Source organism: Panthera leo, chromosome B1 (genome assembly GCF_018350215.1).
Source record: "Panthera leo isolate Ple1 chromosome B1, P.leo_Ple1_pat1.1, whole genome shotgun sequence".
Classification (NCBI taxonomy): Eukaryota; Metazoa; Chordata; class Mammalia; order Carnivora; family Felidae; genus Panthera; species Panthera leo.
This window is the reverse complement of record NC_056682.1, coordinates 69,967,845-69,989,676: the sequence shown is the minus strand read 5'-3', so window position 1 is coordinate 69,989,676 and position 21,832 is coordinate 69,967,845. Positions and strand designations below refer to the sequence as shown.

The 21,832-nt window shown below is 36.8% G+C and overlaps 1 long non-coding RNA gene and 1 pseudogene across 1 annotated transcript; one reads left to right on the top strand and one right to left on the bottom strand.

Moving 5' to 3' along the window:
* Nucleotides 1-1,701: 1,701 nt before the first annotated feature.
* LOC122216946 lies at nucleotides 1,702-4,192 on the top strand (annotated as a pseudogene).
* LOC122216947 lies at nucleotides 3,225-16,730 on the bottom strand. The gene is made up of 4 exons (XR_006201201.1): nucleotides 16,631-16,730; nucleotides 10,732-10,782; nucleotides 8,025-8,085; nucleotides 3,225-3,284 (listed from the first exon to the last, which is right to left on the bottom strand). It is a non-coding gene; the product is annotated as an uncharacterized LOC122216947 (long non-coding RNA).
* Nucleotides 16,731-21,832: the final 5,102 nt, after the last annotated feature.

Sequence of the window (21,832 nt, the reverse complement as noted above, 5' to 3'; positions counted from 1 at the left end):
AAGTGGTTTCCACTAAAAACGATCCATGAAGAAGAGCTCACATTTCAAAATTACAAAATGTATAAAGTTTTACCAGAAAGGAGAGGCAATAGACACAATAAAGAGCAGATTGAGATTCTCCAGAAAACTTCAGAAAATAGTTGGCCATCTGAAAGATATTATACAACGGAATATCCAAAATTATTAAAAGCGTAAAATAAGGAACATAAAACAAGACAAAAAAAATACAAGAAAAGATAACTTAGAGAAAGAACAAAAAAACTAATTTCTAAAATTAAAAAGGAAAGTGAGGGGCACCTGGGTGGCTCAGTTGATTAAGGATCCAACTTTGACTCAGGTCATGATCTCATGGTTCATGAGTTCAAGCCCCACGTTGGGCTCCATGCTGACAGCTCAGAACCTGAAGCCTGTTTGTATTCTCTCTCTCTCTCTCTCTCTCTCTCTCTCTCTCTCTCTCAAATAAATAAATAAATAAATAAATAAATAAACTTAAAAATAAAAATAAAAAAAGTAAGCAAGAAATGAATAAAAAAGAAAATTGTGATTGTCTAATAGCATATTTCTGGTAAACACAGAATTAATAAATTCCAAGAAAGAATTGAGTAAGTTACATGCCTCCCATGAGACAAACGCATAGCTATGAAAATGAGATTTAGAGACTTGAAAGATAAATTAAGAAGGTACTCATATCACTGCAGTCAATCAAGGAAGCAGAACCGATATGAGTTCTATGGAATAAGAAATTTGTTACAATAACTGGACCTTAGACAATTGGGAGAGGAGGCCAAAAACGTAATATAAAGTCAGATGACCAAAGAAAAGTCACTATTAAGTGACCTCAAAGAGGAGCTGGTGAAGAAGTGTATGAAAGGCTATTGACTTTGAATCTGGTGGAGGGCTGAAATTGCCATCAGTCAATAGGACGGTAGTTGATGAGAATAACTGGACACAGAGTGGGGGAAAGCAAGGACAAACAGTACCCAAATAGTAATATGTTCAAAGACAATCTGGAACTCAGACAGACTAACTGGAATTCAAGATGAAAAACTATATGAAAACAAACTAAAACAGTTTTCTTTGCATCTAACCTCAAAGATACAGGTGACATGTACAAGAAATAAGTGTCTTTGCCATGTACTTAGCCCTGCTAAGGGAGGAGATAATGATTAAAAACTGGAGAATCCAAGGGACTGAACATTGTTCCACACCAACGAAATGAGCCAACAAATCAGCAATAATAATGAAGGCGCTTCAGTGGTGCCTGGGACCAGATACAGATCTGGGACTTCACTTCTGCCTTCCAAATTTCATGCAAATTTTTCTTGCAACGAAGGCTAACCTGGAACCATAGAAATGAAAGAATTCTGGGAATGATAGTTCCAGCTTAGCTACATTGACCAAGTATGAATTCACCACAGTCCTCTTCTTTACAAATTGGCATCCATGCATCACTCTTTAGAACACATGTAATTATCAAACAAATACATTATTGTGCTTCCATCTATGCAATAATCCATTTAAAACTGAAAACAGGAGGCCCTTCTGCCATGTGGCAGCCCTGGCAGCCTCTGGCCTGGGGCACCCCGACCCTGCCCAACAGCCTGGCGCTCAACATGCACCCGGTCAAGAGCCACCGCCTGCAGGATGGCATAGTAAATCCAACAATATGAAAAGATTTGAAAATAGTACCAAAATTCTGTTGTCCAATTGAAGGATGCCCCAGAAGCCCTGACAGACCGTTTTCTCAACTTTCTCTCGTAAAACAGCACTTTATGAAAATGCACGCCGAAAAGAAGCAAAAGTGTAGTAAGTGCAGCAACTGCTACGGCACCAGGTGGGACTTGAGAAGGCACGCAAGGATTGTGGCAAGACCTTCCAGTGAACGTGCGGCTGTCCCTATGCCAGCAGGACCGCCTTACAGTCCCCTATCTACCAAACTGGCCACGAGATCCCTGCAGAGCACAGGGAGCCACCTAGTAAGAAAAGGAAAATGGAAAACTGCCTGCACAGCCAGAAGCTGTCCAATAAGACCACTGAGTCATTGAGCAGTCAGCCAGCTCCAAGACCAGACACTCAAGAACTAGAAACTTCTTCTTTTGGAGATCTTGCAACTCTAATGCCGGAAAGCAGACTCTTACAACACCTCCAAGATACCCTCAGAAGTTGCTTTTACCCAAGCCCAGAGTGGCTCTGGTTAAACTTCCTGTTCTGTGAAAGGGCGGGCCTACGCCAGCCGACTCCGTCTTGTTCTGTGTTCTCCACCTTGAGTGACTATGTCCCCGACATGACCCCTTTTCCGGGAAAATCGCAGAAACCTCAGACCGCGCCTCCTCCCCTTGAGTAACCTCCCGCTCATCTGTTCAAACTTCCTGATCAAAACACGCCCAGCGACCTGCCTAACAGGACTCCGACCCTTCCCCAGCCAATCGGCCAAGGCCACGACCCTTCTCCAGCCAATCGGGTGAGGCCACAGCCATTACCTCACCAACTGCCCCTAGACCCCTATAAAACCTTCGTGCTTTTGAAACTCGCTCTCTCTCCCTGGTATCTCACCGCTGCGTCGGTGCAGGTAGGGGATTGAGCTCGAGCTAGCTCGAATAAAGGCTCTTTTGCTTTTGCATCGGACTCGGCTCCCTAGTGGTCTTTGGGGATCACATTTTCTGGACATAACATTCTGCAGTTTTCTCCCACACCTTTCTTTGTGCCTATAGCCAACTCCTCGGCCCAGCCCGTAGTGTTGGGTGTGGATCATCAGGGTTCCGCCCCTGGCGCTGTGCACATACTGCCCTTGTGGGCCGGAACCCTGATCGTCAGCCTAGATTCCGAGGCTGGCTGTCTCAAGGAGAGTCTCCCTCTTTCAAAAATTGTAAATCCTATTGCTCTGGAGCCAATTAGTACAGGTGTTCAGGTGAACTTGGGTAAGAGCCGGTCTAATCCCTTACAAGAACTGGGAAACACATGTCAGAAGAATAGCATTTCTTCAGTCAATGTACAGACGGACCTGTCTTATGCCACACAACACTTCATACCTTCCGCACAGTGGGCCGGCCCCGATTCCTCCAGATCGTCCTGTTCTCAAATGGATTTGACGTTTGGTTCTCAAGTCTCCCTTCCCATTAGTGTTCACACTCAGACATTCTTATCCAGTTCTAAGGTAACTTCTTCCACAGCTGCTCAGACTGATACGTTCACAGATGCCTGTTACCAGTCAGGTGGGATCTCCAGAGAAACTCAGACCAGTGCGATGCAGTGTCGGACAGATGGCCGAGTCCAGATGGACCAAGCTGTAACGTGTGGAGACATTTTTGAGAGTGTCCATTCGTCCTACGGTGTTTCTACAGACAATATCATAAGCAGCAGCTTAGTAGCAGAGACTGTCACTCATGGTTTGTTACCTCAGAACCACCCTAAGACTTTAAATCAAGATACTGAGAAATCTTCACCAATTATAAACTTCAGCACACAGCACACTATGCTTCTTTCACAGAACGTGACAGATAATCAGACCCAGACTATATATTTATTAAGTGATTTAGAAAACATTTTGTCAAGTAACCTGCCTCGTCAGACACTGGACAATCGTAGTCTTTTGTCAGACACGAATACTGGACAAGATACCCAGCTCCCATCTGGCCCAGCCCAGAATCCTGCAATTGATTTTGATATCGAGGAGTTCTTTTCCGCTCATATATCCAAACTCAAACTGAAGAGAGTGAGTTTAACACCATGACCCCTGAACCAGTCTTGGAATTGCTGGACATAGAGACCCAAACTGACGTCTTCCTTGCAGATACCTCTGCCTAGTCCTATAGCTGTAGGGGAAATTCGAGCTTCTTAGGCCTTGAAATGTTTGACATACAAACACAGACAGACCTAAACTTCTTTTTTAGACAGTAGCCCCATCTGCCTCTGGGAAGTATTCTGAAACACTCCCGCTTTTCCATGAGTACGGATTCGTCTGACACAGAGACCCAAACCGAAGGAATCTCCACTGCTAAAAGCATACCTGCTGTAGAGAGTAAAGTTCAATTGAACAGCACAGAAACACAGACCATGAATTCTGGCTTTGAGACCCTTTGAGACTCAAACCGCAATGGGCAACTTTCTTCTGGCCGATTTGGCCTGGAACACGATGGAATCTCGGTTCAGCTCTCTAGAAACCGCAGAACTACACACGGTCTCCAACTTCTAAACGTGAAGTCCGTGCGTAGGTCGGCCTTTACAGTTTCCTTTTGGGTTCAGCGAACGGAGGGTAGGACAACAGTGTTAACGCCACTGAACGTAGTTAACTGATGCGCTTACTTCGGTCCTTGGAGGTTCTGTGCCTTTTGTACTTGTAAACACAAAATTCGTGTATAAAGTGAGTGTATTATAAAGTATAAGATGTTTTTCTAAAAATGATTGTTTCGGGGCGCCTGGGTGGCTCAGTAGGTTAAGCATCCGACTTCAGCTCAGGTCACAATCTCGCCTTCCGTGAGTTCGAGCCCTGCTTCGGGCTCTGGGCTGATGGCTCAGAGCCTGGAGCCTGCTTCCGATTCTGTGTCTCCCTCTCTCTCTGCCCCTCCCCCATTCATGCTCTGTCTCTCTCTGTCTCAAAAATAAATAAACGTTAAAAAAAATTTTATAAAAATGATTGTTTCTGTGTTGCCTCCGTTTGCCCTCTCACAGTTAGTCTTCCCATCTTAAAAAAAAAAAAGTGTATCTCACACCTTTAAAACCCATCTGGCAATTAGCTGAAGCCAAGCTTAGCAGGTAGTACGGTGCCGACTTTTCAAATCTGCAAAACATTTCAGTTGAAATGTGACTCACTTGACTTAAATTGCACCTAAAATGTTTGACGGTGCTGGAGAGAAATTCCTGTTTCCTGATAGTAAATCTAAAGAACTCAGATGCCACGCAGCAGATTCAAGCACGAGTGCTTAGACAGCGTGGGACTCCGGCTGCCTGCAGCTTCATCTGCTTTGACATCACCCTTTTTTTCTGACTTGGGGACAAAGGGAAACTACAGCCAGCTTTAGCTTTTGAGACCATCTTCATGTAATCAATGCTATTCTTCCTCCACACAAACTAGGAGTGGTCCCAACGTAAACGTACAGTACTTTCCTTACAAGACGTGTTTCTGTACAATTTCTGCTTCAAGAAGTAGCGGCGAGCACCCAGTGTGAACAGTGATCCTTCTGGTCTAAGCGACCGTCTGTCATCCCAACCGCGGAAACGCTGCGTTGTGGAATCATGCCCAGTTAGCTCATACTGGAATGTGCCCGCTGAACGCCCCTGCTGCTCTCCCCAGTAGTGGGGGTGGGGTGGGGATGCTCCAGAGCTGCTTCTCAAAGTGGACCTACAGGCTGGATCTGAGTTTTGTCTAAATGTTAAGGAAAAGAATAATGGAAAGAGAAAAGGACATCCCCGCCCCCCCTAAATTTCCATACTTTGTGTAAGCTTGAATAGGGCAAGAGTGCAATCAATTATTCTCAAGTGAATCTTCATCCACTTCTCATCTTTCCTGGAATAAGGAAAGACTTTGGCTCAGCAAGGGTAGCATTTGTGCCTTGAGGATAACAAGTATAGAACAGATCCACCTGAACTATGGTATTCTGCATTTTGTTGCTTTATTTAGATAGCAATACCAGTCTTCAAAGAAGATGAATACCAGCTACTTCAGTAATCAAGAACATCCACGTTTTTAGATGGGAGCATGGTCACACATGCTCTGGAGGTTTTCTGTGTTTAGGAAATCAGGAATTCTTGATTGTTGGCCCACTTTCAGCAAAGGAAAAATCGGTGCAGCCAATAAGTTTTCTAACTTTATTTTAAAAAAAAAGTTCCTTCTGTGGCACAGGCTTTGCTGCTAAAAACTAAATCCTCAAAATAAAATCTAAGGACTGGACTAATAACTCATTAAATGGATGATGTTTGTATTAATTCCTATCCCATAGAATAGTTGGTAGTGAATCAATAACTTATCCAGGACAGATGAACCTAACCTGATAGATAAAAGTTTGCTATGGTCACAGTGGCCTATGAACATGGGTTTCAAAACAGACATAAAGCCTTAACTTAGAATTTTATTATGTTTTAGAATTGTCACTGCCTTAATGTTCAAACATTTATTTAAGTTCTCCTAGTCAGGGAGAAATGCGTGTTCGTTTATGGTTTTTTGCAAATATATATGCAGTGATCTTTGGCTTTACAAAAATTTTTTTTGTCTCTGTTAAAATATTTGTTAATCCAGCCAGTAGAGTTACAGAAAAATGGAGCATGTCGTAATTCTTCATGTAAAGTAAGAACTGTTTCCCTCTCAAACCTTAGTTACCTGAAATGTCCTATGATTATTCATAAAAACTAAAATTCTGTGATTAAAGAGAAGTGAGAATTAAAAAAAGAAACTTAAAACAGTCAACTTTCACCATACAATAATACACAGTCACTTTATCCATCCTTGGGTGATTTTTATTCATTTTCTAGCTGAGTCTGAGTCCTTCTTTGATATCCTTTAATGTAACTCTGATAAATTATATACACACACATATAACACACACATATTCTTTTAAAAATAATTAAGGAGTATTCATAAAGCATGTAATTTTTATTTTTGTGACTAATCATGTGATGGTAGCAGATATTTAAACCTTCTTCTTCCCTTAATAATTCCATATTCTTTTAGCTATCAGTAAGCACCTCTGCTTGTTATGGTTCCTTGCCTGATGGCGTGACCCCAAACTTCATTCATGAAATGTCTAGGTCATTAATGGGTTGCTTAGATTGAGTTGTTGTACTTCATTAGCATTTTTTATCACAGGAACATGAGATAGTGTAAGGAAACTTAATTGTCTCAAGTGTGGTCTGAACCTGGTAACTCACTTCCAATGAATAGTGTGGAAGGGAGAGTAATAGTATCTTCGTAGTAGTGAACCCAGGCAGACACCCCCTTAACCAAATGATTAAGGATAATGTCACTAAAGAGAAGTCAAGTTGAAATCAGTAGCTCTCTGATATAATGAAATGAGGAAATCATTTTACTTATATGGTACTCTTCCTCCAAATCCATAACTCCAGGATAATCATGAGAAAATACCAGAAAGTCTTAACACCAGTAGAACAATGAAATGTTTATAACTGTATATGTCATATAGAATGCATATGTATGCAATGTGTATATATAATGTATATGTGTGTACATACATGCATGAGAATAAGAACACAAAATGAGAATAACTTTTGCTTATGGGATAATGGGAAAGAAATGGGAACAGAGAGGATACTAAAGCTATATCTAGAATGTAATGGGTGTGTGTGTTTAATAATATAAAAAATGATAAAACATTAAGATTTTCAAAGATAAATTTAAAAAATACTTATTTTATAGTTTTTGAATATTTAGAATGCTTCACAATAAAAATATAATGGAAAAAACTTAAGGATAAAGCTGAATCAGTTTTGCCATTCAAATTAGAAAAAAATTTATTGGTCTTACTTGGTTTAAATTTTTAATATTATTTAAACTTACACAGTGAACATATTTGGAGGAGAATTAAGACTTTGTTATAAAGCACAAAATACTTGTTATTAAATACCTATCAGAGTTTATGTCTTATATCCATTGTAGCAATTCTCCTCCAGAGGAAAGACTAGAAATATTCTGATCCAAGGACATGATTGGTCCCTCACTTTAAATAGATGCTGTGATGTGATGCATAGCAATGTATGCCAATTCCAGAATATGAATTTGGAATGTAGGAAAGGATTTCGTGAACATATAGCAATGGAAATGGAGTTGGTCTTTTAATAACTGCAGCAGCTGTTGAAATAAAGAGGAAATACTGAATATTTTATATGAAAATAACCTCAGGATGTTTATTTTCTTTATTTTTTTAAAAAAATATTTAATTCAATTATGCTGTTTCCATGGCAAAGCCATATAATTGGATAAAAATACACTTGAAAATGATGCCTTGTATTTTTCTGGTGCTAACACAAAATTATTGAAGAATGAAGACAGCCATGCCTAAATATCCTCAGCTTACCTCTGAATGTCACTAATGGCATTTGCTCCTTAAGCAAGAGCATCACGTTGCTGACTTTATCCTAGACAAAGCACAGGAGGTCAACACATTACAAGCATATTAAAAATATTTTTTTAATTCCCCTTTTTTTCTCACTTTTGGTGCATGTATTTTCCTATTTTTTTCCTTAATTCAATTTAACACTTCCCCAGGTTATATATTTCAATTACTATCTTCATAATCACTAAGCTAGTTTTTATTCAAATCAATTCACCATCTTTATGTCAACTATAAGCAAAATGTTTTAATAATATTTGTGGCTATATGTAAGAATAAAATGTTTATGTTATTTTGTGCTTGATGAATTTATAATTCATTGGAAGAGAATCACCTAATTATAAACAAAACAATGAAACAAAAAAACACACTGTTTTAAAATAAAATAATATTTTGTTTTATACTAAATGGCATAGGAAAGAAATAGCCAACTACTTATATATAGCTATCCTACAGTCTTAACATTCTTCTGAAGACCACATTTGTCCATAATATTACAGCATTATGCAAAACCGACCAGACAAGTAGGAAGTAGCAAGTACTCTGAATACTTTTAAAACACAGGCATGCTGGAAATAAGAGGGGAAATATGAAGATTCAGGAGCTGTCACATATGTAAAATTTTTTAGGAATGCACTGGTCTAAGGCAAGCCAGGATAGCCTATCTTAGCTAAAAGACAGGTTGTTGCACCATATTCCCCTATCAATAAATCACAAAGTGGTATAGCACTTGGTAGGTCTCATTGGAATTTTGAAGCCGTATGTACTGAGCTGGAGAAAAACTCTCCAACCTATTCTCAGGGCATTTGAAGGGTTATCAATTTTAAGTGAGGCCAAAAGGGGCCTCAGTGGTGGGTGGTGGGTGGGTGACTCAGTTGGTTAAGTGTCTGACTTTGGCTAAGATCATGATCTCACGGTTCGTGAGTTTGAGCCCCGCAATGGGCTCTGTGCTGACAGCTCAGAGACTGGAGCCTGCTTCAGATTCTGTGTCTCCTTCTCTTTCTGCCCTTCCCCTGCTCTCTCTCTCTCTCTCTCTCTCACTCAATAATAAAATAAACATTCAAAAAAAAAATAAAAGTAAGTAAATTTAAAAAAATTAAGTGGGGCCAAGAATAAGAAATGCCTCTATAGCAGGCCCCAGGCTATAAAGATATCTACTCAGCCATGCCAGTCATATGACCCAGCAGATCTGATAATGTTAGATGTAGCTCTGGTGAATATGGACGCTGTGTGGAATCTCTGGAAATTACCAACAAATGTTATTGCAGAGCCCTAGGGTTCTGATGGAGGCCATCATCCTTCTGTGGCAGAAGACTGGCATGCTAATGTTCTTTATCATGAGAGAATAGATAATTCTGTGCTCATCTTGAGTCAGTTATTGTCTGAATCACGAAATCGTATAGTTGAGTGGTGCTACACAATCCATAATACAATAGAAACAGTACATTTAGGATCATATCTGAGGTCTACAAGATATAAGTAAGGTTAGAGGGTTATTTTATTTTATTTATTCTCCTCATTCTTTATTCTTGCCTTTTAAGTTTGTTTCCTTCATAAACTATGTGCATGCAAGCCTGTTTCTCACCCTCTGCTTTCTGGAGGTATCCGTGCTATCCAAGCAAGTAACTTAACTTCTGTCCACCTGCGTGACTTCACTGGATTGAATTGGAAAGCAATCAGTAATATTTGTCTCGGGGGTGCCTGGGTGGCTCAGTCAGTTAAGTGTCTGACGCTTGGTTTCCCCTCAGGTTATGGTTTTACAATTCGGTGAACTGAGCCCTCCATCGGGTTCTGCACTGACAGAGCAGAACCTGCTTGGGATTCTGTCTCTCTCCCTGTCTCTGCACCTCCCCTACTCGCCACCCCCTCTCAAAATAAATAAATAAACATTTAAAAAATAATACTACATATCTCATCTGATTGTCATAAAGATTAAGTGAGGTACCAATTGTAAACCACTTGAAACAGTGCCTGGCACATAATAAGCATTTTATATGTTGTTAATAATTTCAGAACAGATGAGGATAAAATTTTTAAAGACTAAATATCACCTCATATATATTTTTTTCCGTATATATATATGTATATATATATATATATATACAATATACATATACATATATATATACAATATACATATACATATATATACAATATACAATATATATATACAATATATATAAAATTTTCTTAAATAAATAACTTCCTATTTATACTGCCTTAAACTCCCAAACTTTTCTCATTTCTAGGCCATTAGAATTAATGTTATTCTGACTCTAGTCCCATAATGAACTTATGATGATAATGTAAAACATGAGATACTAGATCTCTCAACATAATGAAAATCTTTCACTGAGAATAATAATAGAATTCCCAAATGAACAAATTGAAGATGCTGGTGATAACAAAATCTGAGCAGTAGTTACAAACTACATTGATATCAAGGGAAGGACTTTAAACATACAATTTCCAGATTATCATTATAAGTAGATGGATGGATGGATAGATAGATAGATAGATAGATAGATAGATAGATAGATGATAGATAGAAGATAAATAGATAGATTCCTACTTCTTGGAGCTGTGGAGAAAGGAAGCAGGTATAGGTATAGAATCTTACGAATCCTATTTCTAATGGTCCATTTTCTTAAGGAAGTAGGGAGGAACACACCTGTGACGTTTCCCTCAGACCACCGACAAGCATCCTGATTCTATCTTCCTCCTATAGAAAAACAGTTGATTCACATGAATATATATTCATTCAAACAGCCTCTAGCCTTGCACAAGAAAATACTTTTAAGAACTATTGAATTATTATTTCCTAATGTGCCATTTCTTCAAATATTCCACAAAATTATTCTCATAAGGTCTCTTTTCCTCAAAAGTATAATGAAATACATTATTTTTATTATAAAGAAAAATATTTCTATGATTAATATATAATAGGCAAAATATATGTATTTTTTCATACTCTTAGAGAAAAAGGAAGTTTAATAAAGGTTTATATCTGCATGTAAGAAATTGGCTGACAGTGAAATCTGGATAACAACAACAAAATATCTCCCAAAGCCTTTTTCTTCAGTATTTTGGGTACTTGAAAGTATTGTTAAAATATATTTTTTCCATTTTCAATATTCTTCCTGTCATAAATGTTATTATCTAACATGGAGGCAGCCTTTATGTTCAGCTATCACCCACAGACATGAGCCACACTCCATGTATGCATTATAGTATATTAAAAAAAAATCTCAGGTTGAAATATTGCACACAATCAAGTGCTGTTACAGGGATTTTATCACTAAGTGGATTTGGTAGAGAGTATTAAAGGATTCATCTAAGTATAAAAAAAATCACTTGAGAATCATTCTTGTTTCTCATTTGCCCTCTAGGTAAAATGCTGCCTTTCTTCAATCATATTTTTGGAGACTAAAGTGTTATTGACTATACAGTCATTCTTCAGAGAACAATGTTAAACACATCTGCTCTGGATTCAACCCCTCCCCTCATCACATCAATCTATTGTTATGCAGAGAAAGAGGGAGAATGTATAATAGATGAGAAGTTTATTATTTTATAGCACTTGTCAACCTGACACTTAAAAAAAAACTGCATGGAAGTTTTGTTTTGAATAAATGACATTTTTCTCTTATGGAATAAAATCAATTTTTCTTAGTAAATCAAAAGAAGATGTAGATTGCAAAGAATACAGTAAAGGTGTCTAATCATGTCTGAAAGGTAAATACAAGCACTATACCTTGTCACCATTCCATGCTGAGATATCGGCAATTTTCTTTTACCATTTACTTTAAATATTAGAGAGCTTGACTCACTTGACCTTAAAAGATACTGTATATCAAAGGTGGAGTGGAAATAGTTTCCAGATGCCAAAAAGAGGGACCTTTTGGGATCTTAAATTGTATGCATTGTTTTTACATATTTAATTCAGATTATTTTGTTTCCATGTAAGTCAGATCAATAAATGAAAGCTTGGTTTCTCCTTCAGTCTGAGATGAGGCCCTAATAATTCATCCTTCCCAATTATAAAAGAGAAGATATTCTTCTCAATTTCTTACCTTTGCATTCAGCTTTCACCTAGTTTATATTTCATGATACCAAAGTGTATTACTTACCAGACACCCACCAATACCAGAACAGCTCCCTTTGTGAAATATGTCACCATGGTGCTTAGAGGAGAGTATGAAATAATTGAATACATCACCAAAAAACATGCAAGCACAATGCTAATTTTCCTTGTCTTTATAACTAGATATCTCTATGTGGGGTCACATAGAGAATCCACAGAATTCTACTAAATAAGTTATAAAAGGAATACAGATTTATTTTCTGTCATTGTTGAGTTTATACACAGGATAAGAAATAGACTGAAGAGTAAGATCCCATTAGAGGATCATAGAAGAAAGAACAGAAGACCAAATTGAGATTCCTCCACATGCCCAAACTGAAAAAACAGGATAAAATACTCCTCTAACTGGAGCTCAGAGGGAAGACCAACAGTCCCAGATAAGTAGGGAGTTGATGTAAGAAAAATGGCTTTCAAGATACAGTAAGTAGAAGGGCTGACCACCTTGAATTTGAACAAATGACAAGTGATACATCACAGCAACATGGTATCAATGATAAAGACCATAGCTAATAAGAAAGGGGGGGGGGGGATTGATGGTAAAGAAAGAGAAATAAAAGAAAGAAAGAAATTTAGTAAAGAAAAACAAAGAAATGAAATAAGGAGTTCATTTTGTAAGAAAACATAATGGAATGATCAGAGGAATATATAAAGACAAGAAAATAGAAAACAAATTCAAAAATCTAAGACCACAATGATGAGGTTAAAAACTATTATTATCTAAAAAGGGTAAGCTAAGGAAATAAATAATCAAAACAGACACTTGAAAGAACTATATTACAGAACATCCAATAATAGAAGCTCACAGGTGAAAATCCGGTCATTGGCCCGAAAGAACTTGTGTTCATCAGTGTGAACACAAAAGAGAAAACAAAGACAAAAAAATCAGAATCCAAAGCTTTTATTGATTAAACAAGAATACTTGTGCTTTTAAAAAAAAAAGGGTAAGAAACATTGAACACCCTTGAAAACCCAAAATATGCTTGGATTTCAGAATATGTATGTTCATCTCCAAAACACAAAGCTCTGTTAACCTCCTTATCTCATTGCACCTCTGCAATAGCCACATGAGGTTAGAAGATCTAACTTTTTTTCTATTTAACAGATAAATGAACCGACGTGCACAGAAATTGACTTGCCCAAGATGAAGTGCAAAGGAAGTTAAGGAGAAGTTATCAATTTAAATCTTTTTACTTAGAGCCAATGCTCTCTTTTGTTATGGAAAATTGAGTGCAAGTGGCCAGGTAAGGAAAACAGCAGTGGTGTGGGAAATATTAAGTGTGAAATTCTGAAGGCAGGATTAGAGCATGGTCATTTATTTGTCATTTAAAAATGTCATATATTTCTTTGTATGTAAGTTCAGGTATTTTATTTCAAATGATGTCTCCAGAGAAAAACTGAAAATAACTCAAATGGGATGAAATACAGCAGCAGATTCCTATAGGGACCAATTACAAATAAACAGCCTCATTAAAGCTGTAAATGCTTATAAAGTACATCAGAGTAGGAACATCCAACAGTGAAGCACAGGTGTACACAGTTACTACCAATATTTAGCATAATTTAAATTTGGAACATAATTTAAAGTAATTTATGGGAAATGTAGGCATAGGAGGATCTCCTAACAAAATAATGATAGAAGAAACTGCAGTGTAAGATTGAGATGTCTACTTTGTTCTGTATTGTGTTCGTTCAATTTGCCCTCTCTCCCTATTTCTGTTTCTCCCTTCATTTTAGAAACTCTCTGGTGCTTTCTGTAATTCATTGATGTGCCCCACATTGACCTTCCCCCTTTGAAAATTATTCTGTATCTGTTCATATATTCTCCTCATTTAGACAAGTGATTACATTCTTTCTTACTTCTAAAGTTTTAGAACTAACTCTCATTAACATGACCAGGAGGATATTTACCAATATATATCTTAAAGTGCAAATACATTTCATAAGATGAATTTCTTAAAGAGAGGAAATTTAGAGGAATGGTTAATTAAGGATGATGGGACACAAAAAGTATGATTATAAATGCCTGGAATTAAAATTTCCATTTTGCTTTCTAATAACAGAAAACTGAATTTACCATGGTGGATTAATTTCTACCACACCCAATACATTTCATCAATATGAGTCAATGCATTTTTATGGAGACTAAAATGAAATGTAACTAGCAGAATTCATTTTAATGGTTTCAAAGTCAATAGTAAGTAGCTCTATAAATAAAAATGATGTCTAGGGAAAAAGTTAATTTATTCTCAAATTGAATCCACAAACTAAATTTACTGACTGTGATTTTTACGTATACATTGGGGAAAATGGTTATCTTACACTAAATTATTTGAAAATCACTTTTGTGCCTGCCTAGAACCTAGTTAAATTTGATTTTTAAATTGTTGAAACCTGAAAATGTAAGTAGTCTGTATGTGTGACCTTAATCAAAATATTAACACTCTTGGCTATAGTTTCCTCATCAATAGAATGACTATTGGATAAAGTAAATGAGGTGCTTTTAACTTTGGAACAAATAATCTTTTGTTAAGAAACTGTATGTTAGCCTCTGTCTTGAAGACATTTCTGAATGTCCTAGAATTTTATTGGCAAAATGACGTGTAGCTTCCTGTGTGCATTGCTTTGGAGAGAAGATCTATACATTTCATTAGATTCTATGCAAAGCAGACTACATGTTTCTTTATCTCTCTTTGATTGATGCTGTCATGTTCTATCTGTCGTTCCCTGAGTGCAGAAGAATAATCTATGAAGGTTGTTGAAAATATGGATCATTGGGACACACCAAAAAAGTTCCTGATTCAGGAGGTTTGGGGTCAAGTTTACATGAGAAACACTGCCATATGCCACGGGACCCATCAAAATTAAGGATGTGATAACCAAAATGCAGTTTAGAGTATTTTAAAAATGATAAAACAATAGCTTTTACAGTCTGTGCTGATTAGTATAACAGATTTTCTGAGAAGCCAAGCCCCTTAACGTTTCTTTATTGATATGTTAATTTTTATGAAGATGGCTCTCCTGTCTACTTTCACAAGAAGGGCAAAGATTGAAGATGAAGATCCACTGAGTGGTTTTAAGTTTGTGTAGAATGTCTTATAAAAGGTTTCAATGTGTAGGAAAACAAAACTATTAACTAAAATAAGGTTTGAGTTCCATATACCCACTATACTACCCCTGCAGATTTAATGTAGCTGCTTTAGCTCTGGGGATTTTAGTTTGTTTGTTTGCTTGTGGTTATGGTTGTGTTTTTTTTTTTTTCTTTTTCCTCTGAATTGGAAAGATCTAATTTTCTTCCTATAAAGTGGCCATTTTTTTTCTGCATTACTTGTAATTCTACAGAGGTTTATATATTAAAGGAACTCTAAAAACAATCATGTCACTATGGAATCAAAGACATTACTTTTAAATTTCTTCATTCCATTCCTTATCACTTCCACAAAGTCATCTCCTTTGAAGTCATTGAAGTCTCCTCGAGAATTTTCAGGGGGCATGAGACAACACCAGTTATATTTCTAATTATTACTGATAAGAAATGGAAATATCTACTTTGTCCAGATGAGGTCATTAGCTAAAAGCTAAGGAAATGACTGCAATACATTAAAACATTCATCTAATTCACTCTTTAAAAAGTCCTGCTAGGCTGAAAAATGAGGAATTTAACAAAACATAAATGTTCTCATAAAGCCCTTTATATTCAGTTGCAGCAAATTAGGACTTTTTCTTTAAAAAAAATACAATAAATAAATCACGGGTGTCTAATGCGTTTTAGGAAGTAATCATTAAATAAATGTCAAATAAAGAACAAATTCAGACTTAGTAGAGTCTTTATTCAAGGGGATAGTTGTAAGGTGAGAAAAGGCGCTATTACAATAGGAAGTGCTAACCTTAGATCAACAAACGTCTTAGGAGTGAGTCAAAAAGGGCATTTCCCTTACAGAGAGAAGTGAATATAAGCTAGAAAGAGCAGGGTGTGGGCAGGTTGGATGAAGGGCTTGTATGATAGGATGGTGGAATAAAGAATGCTTTACCCTGGGGGCACCCAACCAGCTCCCTCATAGAGCATGTGACTCTTGACCTTGGGGTTATAAATTCTAGCCCCATGTGGGGTGTAGAGATTACTGAATAAAATCTTTAAAAAAAAAAAAAAAAAAAAAAAGGAATGCTTTACCCTATTTACCCTGAACTCAGTCTATACCCAGGTGAGCTCTGAAGAAGGGCTGTAAGATGGCCCAGGCTGAGTGGCTCAAAAGCTAGGAACCTGGGGCAAGAAGAGAAGCTTGACCAAAATTTGGTTAATAAGCATTTGGTTCCAAAGGATCGGTGGGGATAACTGTTCATCAAATCATTTATGAGGCAGAGAATAGGAATCTGGAGAGTCTATGTCTGGTCATGTCAGAGGTAAACAAAGAGCATGCATGAGTCTTACCCAAGTTATCTAGAGAAGAGTGTTTCTTGCAGTTAAGCTGTACTCCAGAACCCCAAAATGTGGAGGATTTCTTCCCCTTCACTGTTTTCCAGGCTCACAGGAATCTGATAAAAGTCAACATAGTTAACAGATTTTTCCAAATGCCATAGTAAAATACCACCTGCATTTTGTATTTCTACCTCATTGTACATTCTTTATAGACAGAAAATAATTCTCTTTGGTCTAGAGATGCCCTTCTCTTGGGGGAGGGGTGGGGTAGTAGAATAGGATATCTAGATGTGATAGATAAATGCAAAGCAGAGTAGAACGAGCTTCCCTCACTGGTGAAAATTCAGAAAAGGAGCCATTCAGCGATGCATACTGCCCTGTCACTGAATCGAGCTTTGCCATGGCCACCCCATACAGAAGTGGTTTCAGACAGAGAATGTGGTTTAAAAAAAGTGTCTCTGTCAGCCAATTTTAGACTCATGGAATTTTTTTTAAATGTTTTATTTATTTTTGGGAGAGATAGACACAGTGCAAGCTGGGGCGGGGCAGAGAGAGAGGGACACACAGAATCTGAAGCAAGCTCCAGGCTCTGAGCTGTCAGCACAGCCCAGTGCAGGGCTCGAACTCACAAACCACAAGATCATGACCTGCCGAAATCAGATGCTTAATCGACTGATCCACCCAGGTGCCCCTAGACTCATGGAATCTTATATCTGGACTATGAGTTAAATTTAGAGAAAGAACATTGCTTTTCCCAATAAAACGAGTTGATACTGCTCATTATGTTCTAAGCACATGCTGTTTGCTGGGTTGCCAGGCATGAAGGCAACATTCATACGTAAGTTTATTTTTTTTAATTTTTATTTATTTATTTTAATTCAAATATAATTAACATTCAGTGTCCTGTTGGTTTCAGGTGTACAATATAATGATTCAACAAGTTTATACATTACTCAGTGCTCATCGTGATAAGTGTACCTTTAATCCCCCTCACCTATTTCACCCATCCCCCTCCTTCCTCTGTCAACCACCAGTTTATTCTCTGTATTTAAGAATCTGGTTTTTAGTTCATCTCTTTTTATATTCTTTTGTTTTCTTAAATTCCACACATGAATGAAATCATATGGTATTTGTCTTTCTCTGACTGACTTATTATACTTAGCTTTATACCGTCTAGATCCATCCATGTTGTTGCAGGATAGCAAGATCTCATTCTTTTCTATGGCTGCATAATATCCCATTGTGTGTGTGTGTGTATATATATATATATATATATATATATATATATATATATACCACACCTTCTTTATGTGTTCATCTATCGATGGACACCAGGGTTGTTTCCATATCTTGGCTATTGTAAAAAATGCTGCAATAAATATAGGGGTGAATACATTTTTTTGAGAATTAGTGTTTTGTTTTCTTAGGGTAAATACCTGGCAGTAGAATTACAGGATCATATGGTAATTCTATTTTTAATTTTTTGAGGAACCTCCATACTATTTTCCATTATTTCACATGGTGGCTGTACCATTTTGTATTCCTGCTAACAGTGCATGAGGATTCCTTTGTCTCCACATCTTCACCATCACTCGTCCTTTCTTATGTTTTGATTTTAGTCTTTCTGACAGCTGTGAAGTGATACCTCACTGTAGTTCAAATTTGCATTTCCCTGCTAATAAGTGATGTTGAACATCTTTTTATGTGTCTGTTAGCAATCTGTATGTCTTCTTTTGGAAAAAAACTGTTCATGTCTTCTGCCCATTTTGAATTGGGTTATTTGTTTTTGTTTTTGTTTTTGTTTTTGTTTTGGTGTTGAGTTGTATAAGTTCTTCGTATATGTTGGATATTAACCTCTTATCAGACACATTACTCACAAATATCTTCTCCCATTTGGTGGGCTTTTTGTTTTATTTGTTTGTTTAATTAATTAATTAATTTATTTATTTATTATTTATTCTTTCACAGTGCAAAACCTTTTTATTTTGGTGTAGTCCTAATAGTTTAATTTCACTTTTGTTTCCCTTGCCAAAGGAGACATATCTAGAAAAACATTTCTGCAGCTAATGTCGAAGAGATTACTGCCTATGTTTATGGTTTCAGGTCTCAGATTTAGATCTTAAATCTATTTTGAGTTTATATTTGTGTGGAAGAAAGTGGCCCAGCTTTTATTTTTTCCATGTAGCTATCCAGTTTTCCTAACACCATTTGTTGAAGAGATCACCTTTATTCCTATTAGATAGTTTTGCCTCCTTTGCCATAGATTAACTGACCTTATTACCATGGGTCATTCATATTTAATTTTAAATCTTCAGGAGTAACAACTCGTAGGCTATTTTCAAAGTTTATATGTGACCTAATGCTTCTAAATCAAATTTAGCATCATTCAAAAACAGATTCTTAAACATTCCCATTGAATAAACAATATAAATTCAATAATCAGCTTAAACATATCTCTGTACCTCCTTTTACCCCCTTTTCTTACCATTACCATCATCATTTAAAACAAAGTACACAAGATGTGGCATAATTGGACTGTTTTCAGAACCTATATGCCGTATGTCCATTTTCTCATCTGGCTGTTTCTCTCTGCTTCCTTCAGGGGAAAGCCACTGATCAGCAAGCTATTGATGGACACTCCTCCACTGGTGGAAATGGAATTCCTCTATTAGATTTCATAAAGGGTCATGGGGTTTCATAAGACACGCAAAGGGAAGATGGATTTGTGCAAGCTTCCTCGAGGCCAGAACAGATGGAATGCAGCTCTTCCTGTACCAAGACGAAGTGGACCTTGGCCTCAGGCCTGGTGCTTTTAGAGTGTTCAGCAATTCTTATGATTGGGGAAAAGCAAACATGTATTTCAACAGCTAGTTCTAAAAAGAAAGAGACATAAAACAAAGAAGCCTATTTCCATGGGCACCATATGGAATTGTTATTTTAATCATCACTCTATATAATCACACATTTAAAAAAAAATATTCTCTATAATTAGCCCTTAAATTTTAACTGCCCTTTGGTGATTAAATTTTCTAAGCCAATGTGTTCCTGCTGTCAATTTAAACATGACTTTAGCTTATAAAAATATTGATGAATGTGGAAAAACACCTAGATTACAATGTTGCATACCTAATAAGTGTAGTCCTAGAATTTGACCAGGTATGATATAATGAAAAGGTGTAATAGTTTTACATATATTGCCGTATGTTAAAGGTATCATTAACCAGGATGAGGAAACATTATAAGTAAGTACTAATAATTAATTAGAAGCTAAGAGGAAGTATTGAATATCATTCTGGTCCATGAATTTTTCAAGATTTATGCCTCTAAAGTATACATAAATAACTGTTAGAACTACAGTCCATAGATCAAAATATAAACAAATATGATTATTTATCTAATTGTCTTAAGCTGTATACTTTAGTAGAAAATGGTGTATACATGTTCATACCAAACAAGTCAAGTTCGTGAGCTTTGACTAGCTCACCTGGGCTTGATTGACTTCCAGCCTCACCACTAATCTTGGGCAACCTACGTCAGATGAGCCACTCCCTATCTCATTTCATCAACTGTACTGTGGATATTAAAATAATCCTAATTTCAAAGTTTGTTCTACCAATGAAAAGACCTAATCGACTATTATAAAGCTCTTGAAAATCCCTGGCATATTTTAAACAATAAATGTTAGCTATCATTAGTATACACAGCTTTCGCAAAGACTCATTTTTCTGTGTGCTCTAAATGAATCTGTTTCTTTATTATGTGGTCTTACTCTGATGATTATTGCTAACTGATTGCAAGAGAGGCACTGTGCTAAGTTAAGCATCATACACTCACTCAAACACACACACACACACACACACACACATACATAAAATTTCATTTGATTTTTTCACCATCTGGGGTTTATAACTATTATTATAATGCCTGTAATACCAAACAGGAATTGAGGCATAGAGTTGCAAAGTAACTTCTCCAAGATCATAAACCATTTAAATAATGGGGACAAACACTACCTTAAGCATCAACAAAACCTAGATTTTCACTCAAGATATATAATTTACAAGCTGTATTATCTAAAGAAAGCTAACTGTTTGGCTTATGTCCTTACCTGTAAAATAGGAGTAACATTATGTATTCCTTCCTGTTTCTTGAGTTAGTAGAGAGAATCAAATGATGGCATAATGATGAAAACACTCCAACAAGTGGAATATGAATTGAAGATTCCTCAGCGTATGGTACATAGGTCTCTTTAAGAGTGCTTCAGATTCCATTGTTCTTAGCCACCTCCTCAGTAAGCATGGAGCCTGGTTTTCCTTTGATGGATATTCCTGTTATTTCCTGCAGTAGTTTCTGAAGGAAAGGAGGGTCTTAACATCTATAATCATAGCTGGTGTCTGAATGTGAACGTGTGGGGCTTTTCTTCCCTGCCTGTGATTCCTGGGCTTCCAGGAAATGTAGCTGCCATGTAGAGATCTCATTTGAAACGCTAAATTCCAATAAATTTCTCCTTCTTGGGCCTTAAGATAAATTTGTTCTGCTTCTCCAAACTATTTAGGAGTTACCAAAATGGAGCTGCTGAGATCCTAATGACCCAATCCATCTTCTATAACACAACTATCTCCTCAAAATGAAGACTCTCACGAGCATTTGGGGAATTGGGTGTTTGAAAGGCATAGATTCAGGGACTGTGGCTAAACTCTACCTCATGTTCTCAAACGAGGAGCCATCAGGTCCTCTACAACACAGGCCTTGTTATTCACTCTTCCCCCTTCTGCCCAGAATCCTGTTTGTCTCCTAGTGTTTGTAAACTCAGGAGTCTTATCCTCTCCCTGACTTCTTTAAAGGACCCACAGTTTATCAAGCAAGTCTGAATCCACCCCAAACTTTGAATCTGACATTAATATAACTTTAAATCTGTCAGAATATGTTTTATAAAATTGACATTCTACCCTTATACCAATAATATGAAAGAAAACAATATGGATATATTAATATGGCAAGTAATATGGAATCATAACTATGGTTATATTGCTTGCATTATAATCTTAAAATGGGGAGAATCTGAAAAAAATACTGTTTTTTAAACATCTTTATGGAGTTATGATTTTAAATTTATTTTTTAGCTTAGCCATCATCCAAATGGCATTGCTGAATAGGATTCAACCTATTAACTCCCAAAAGGTGATGCATACTTTAACACTCAGATCTGAGACT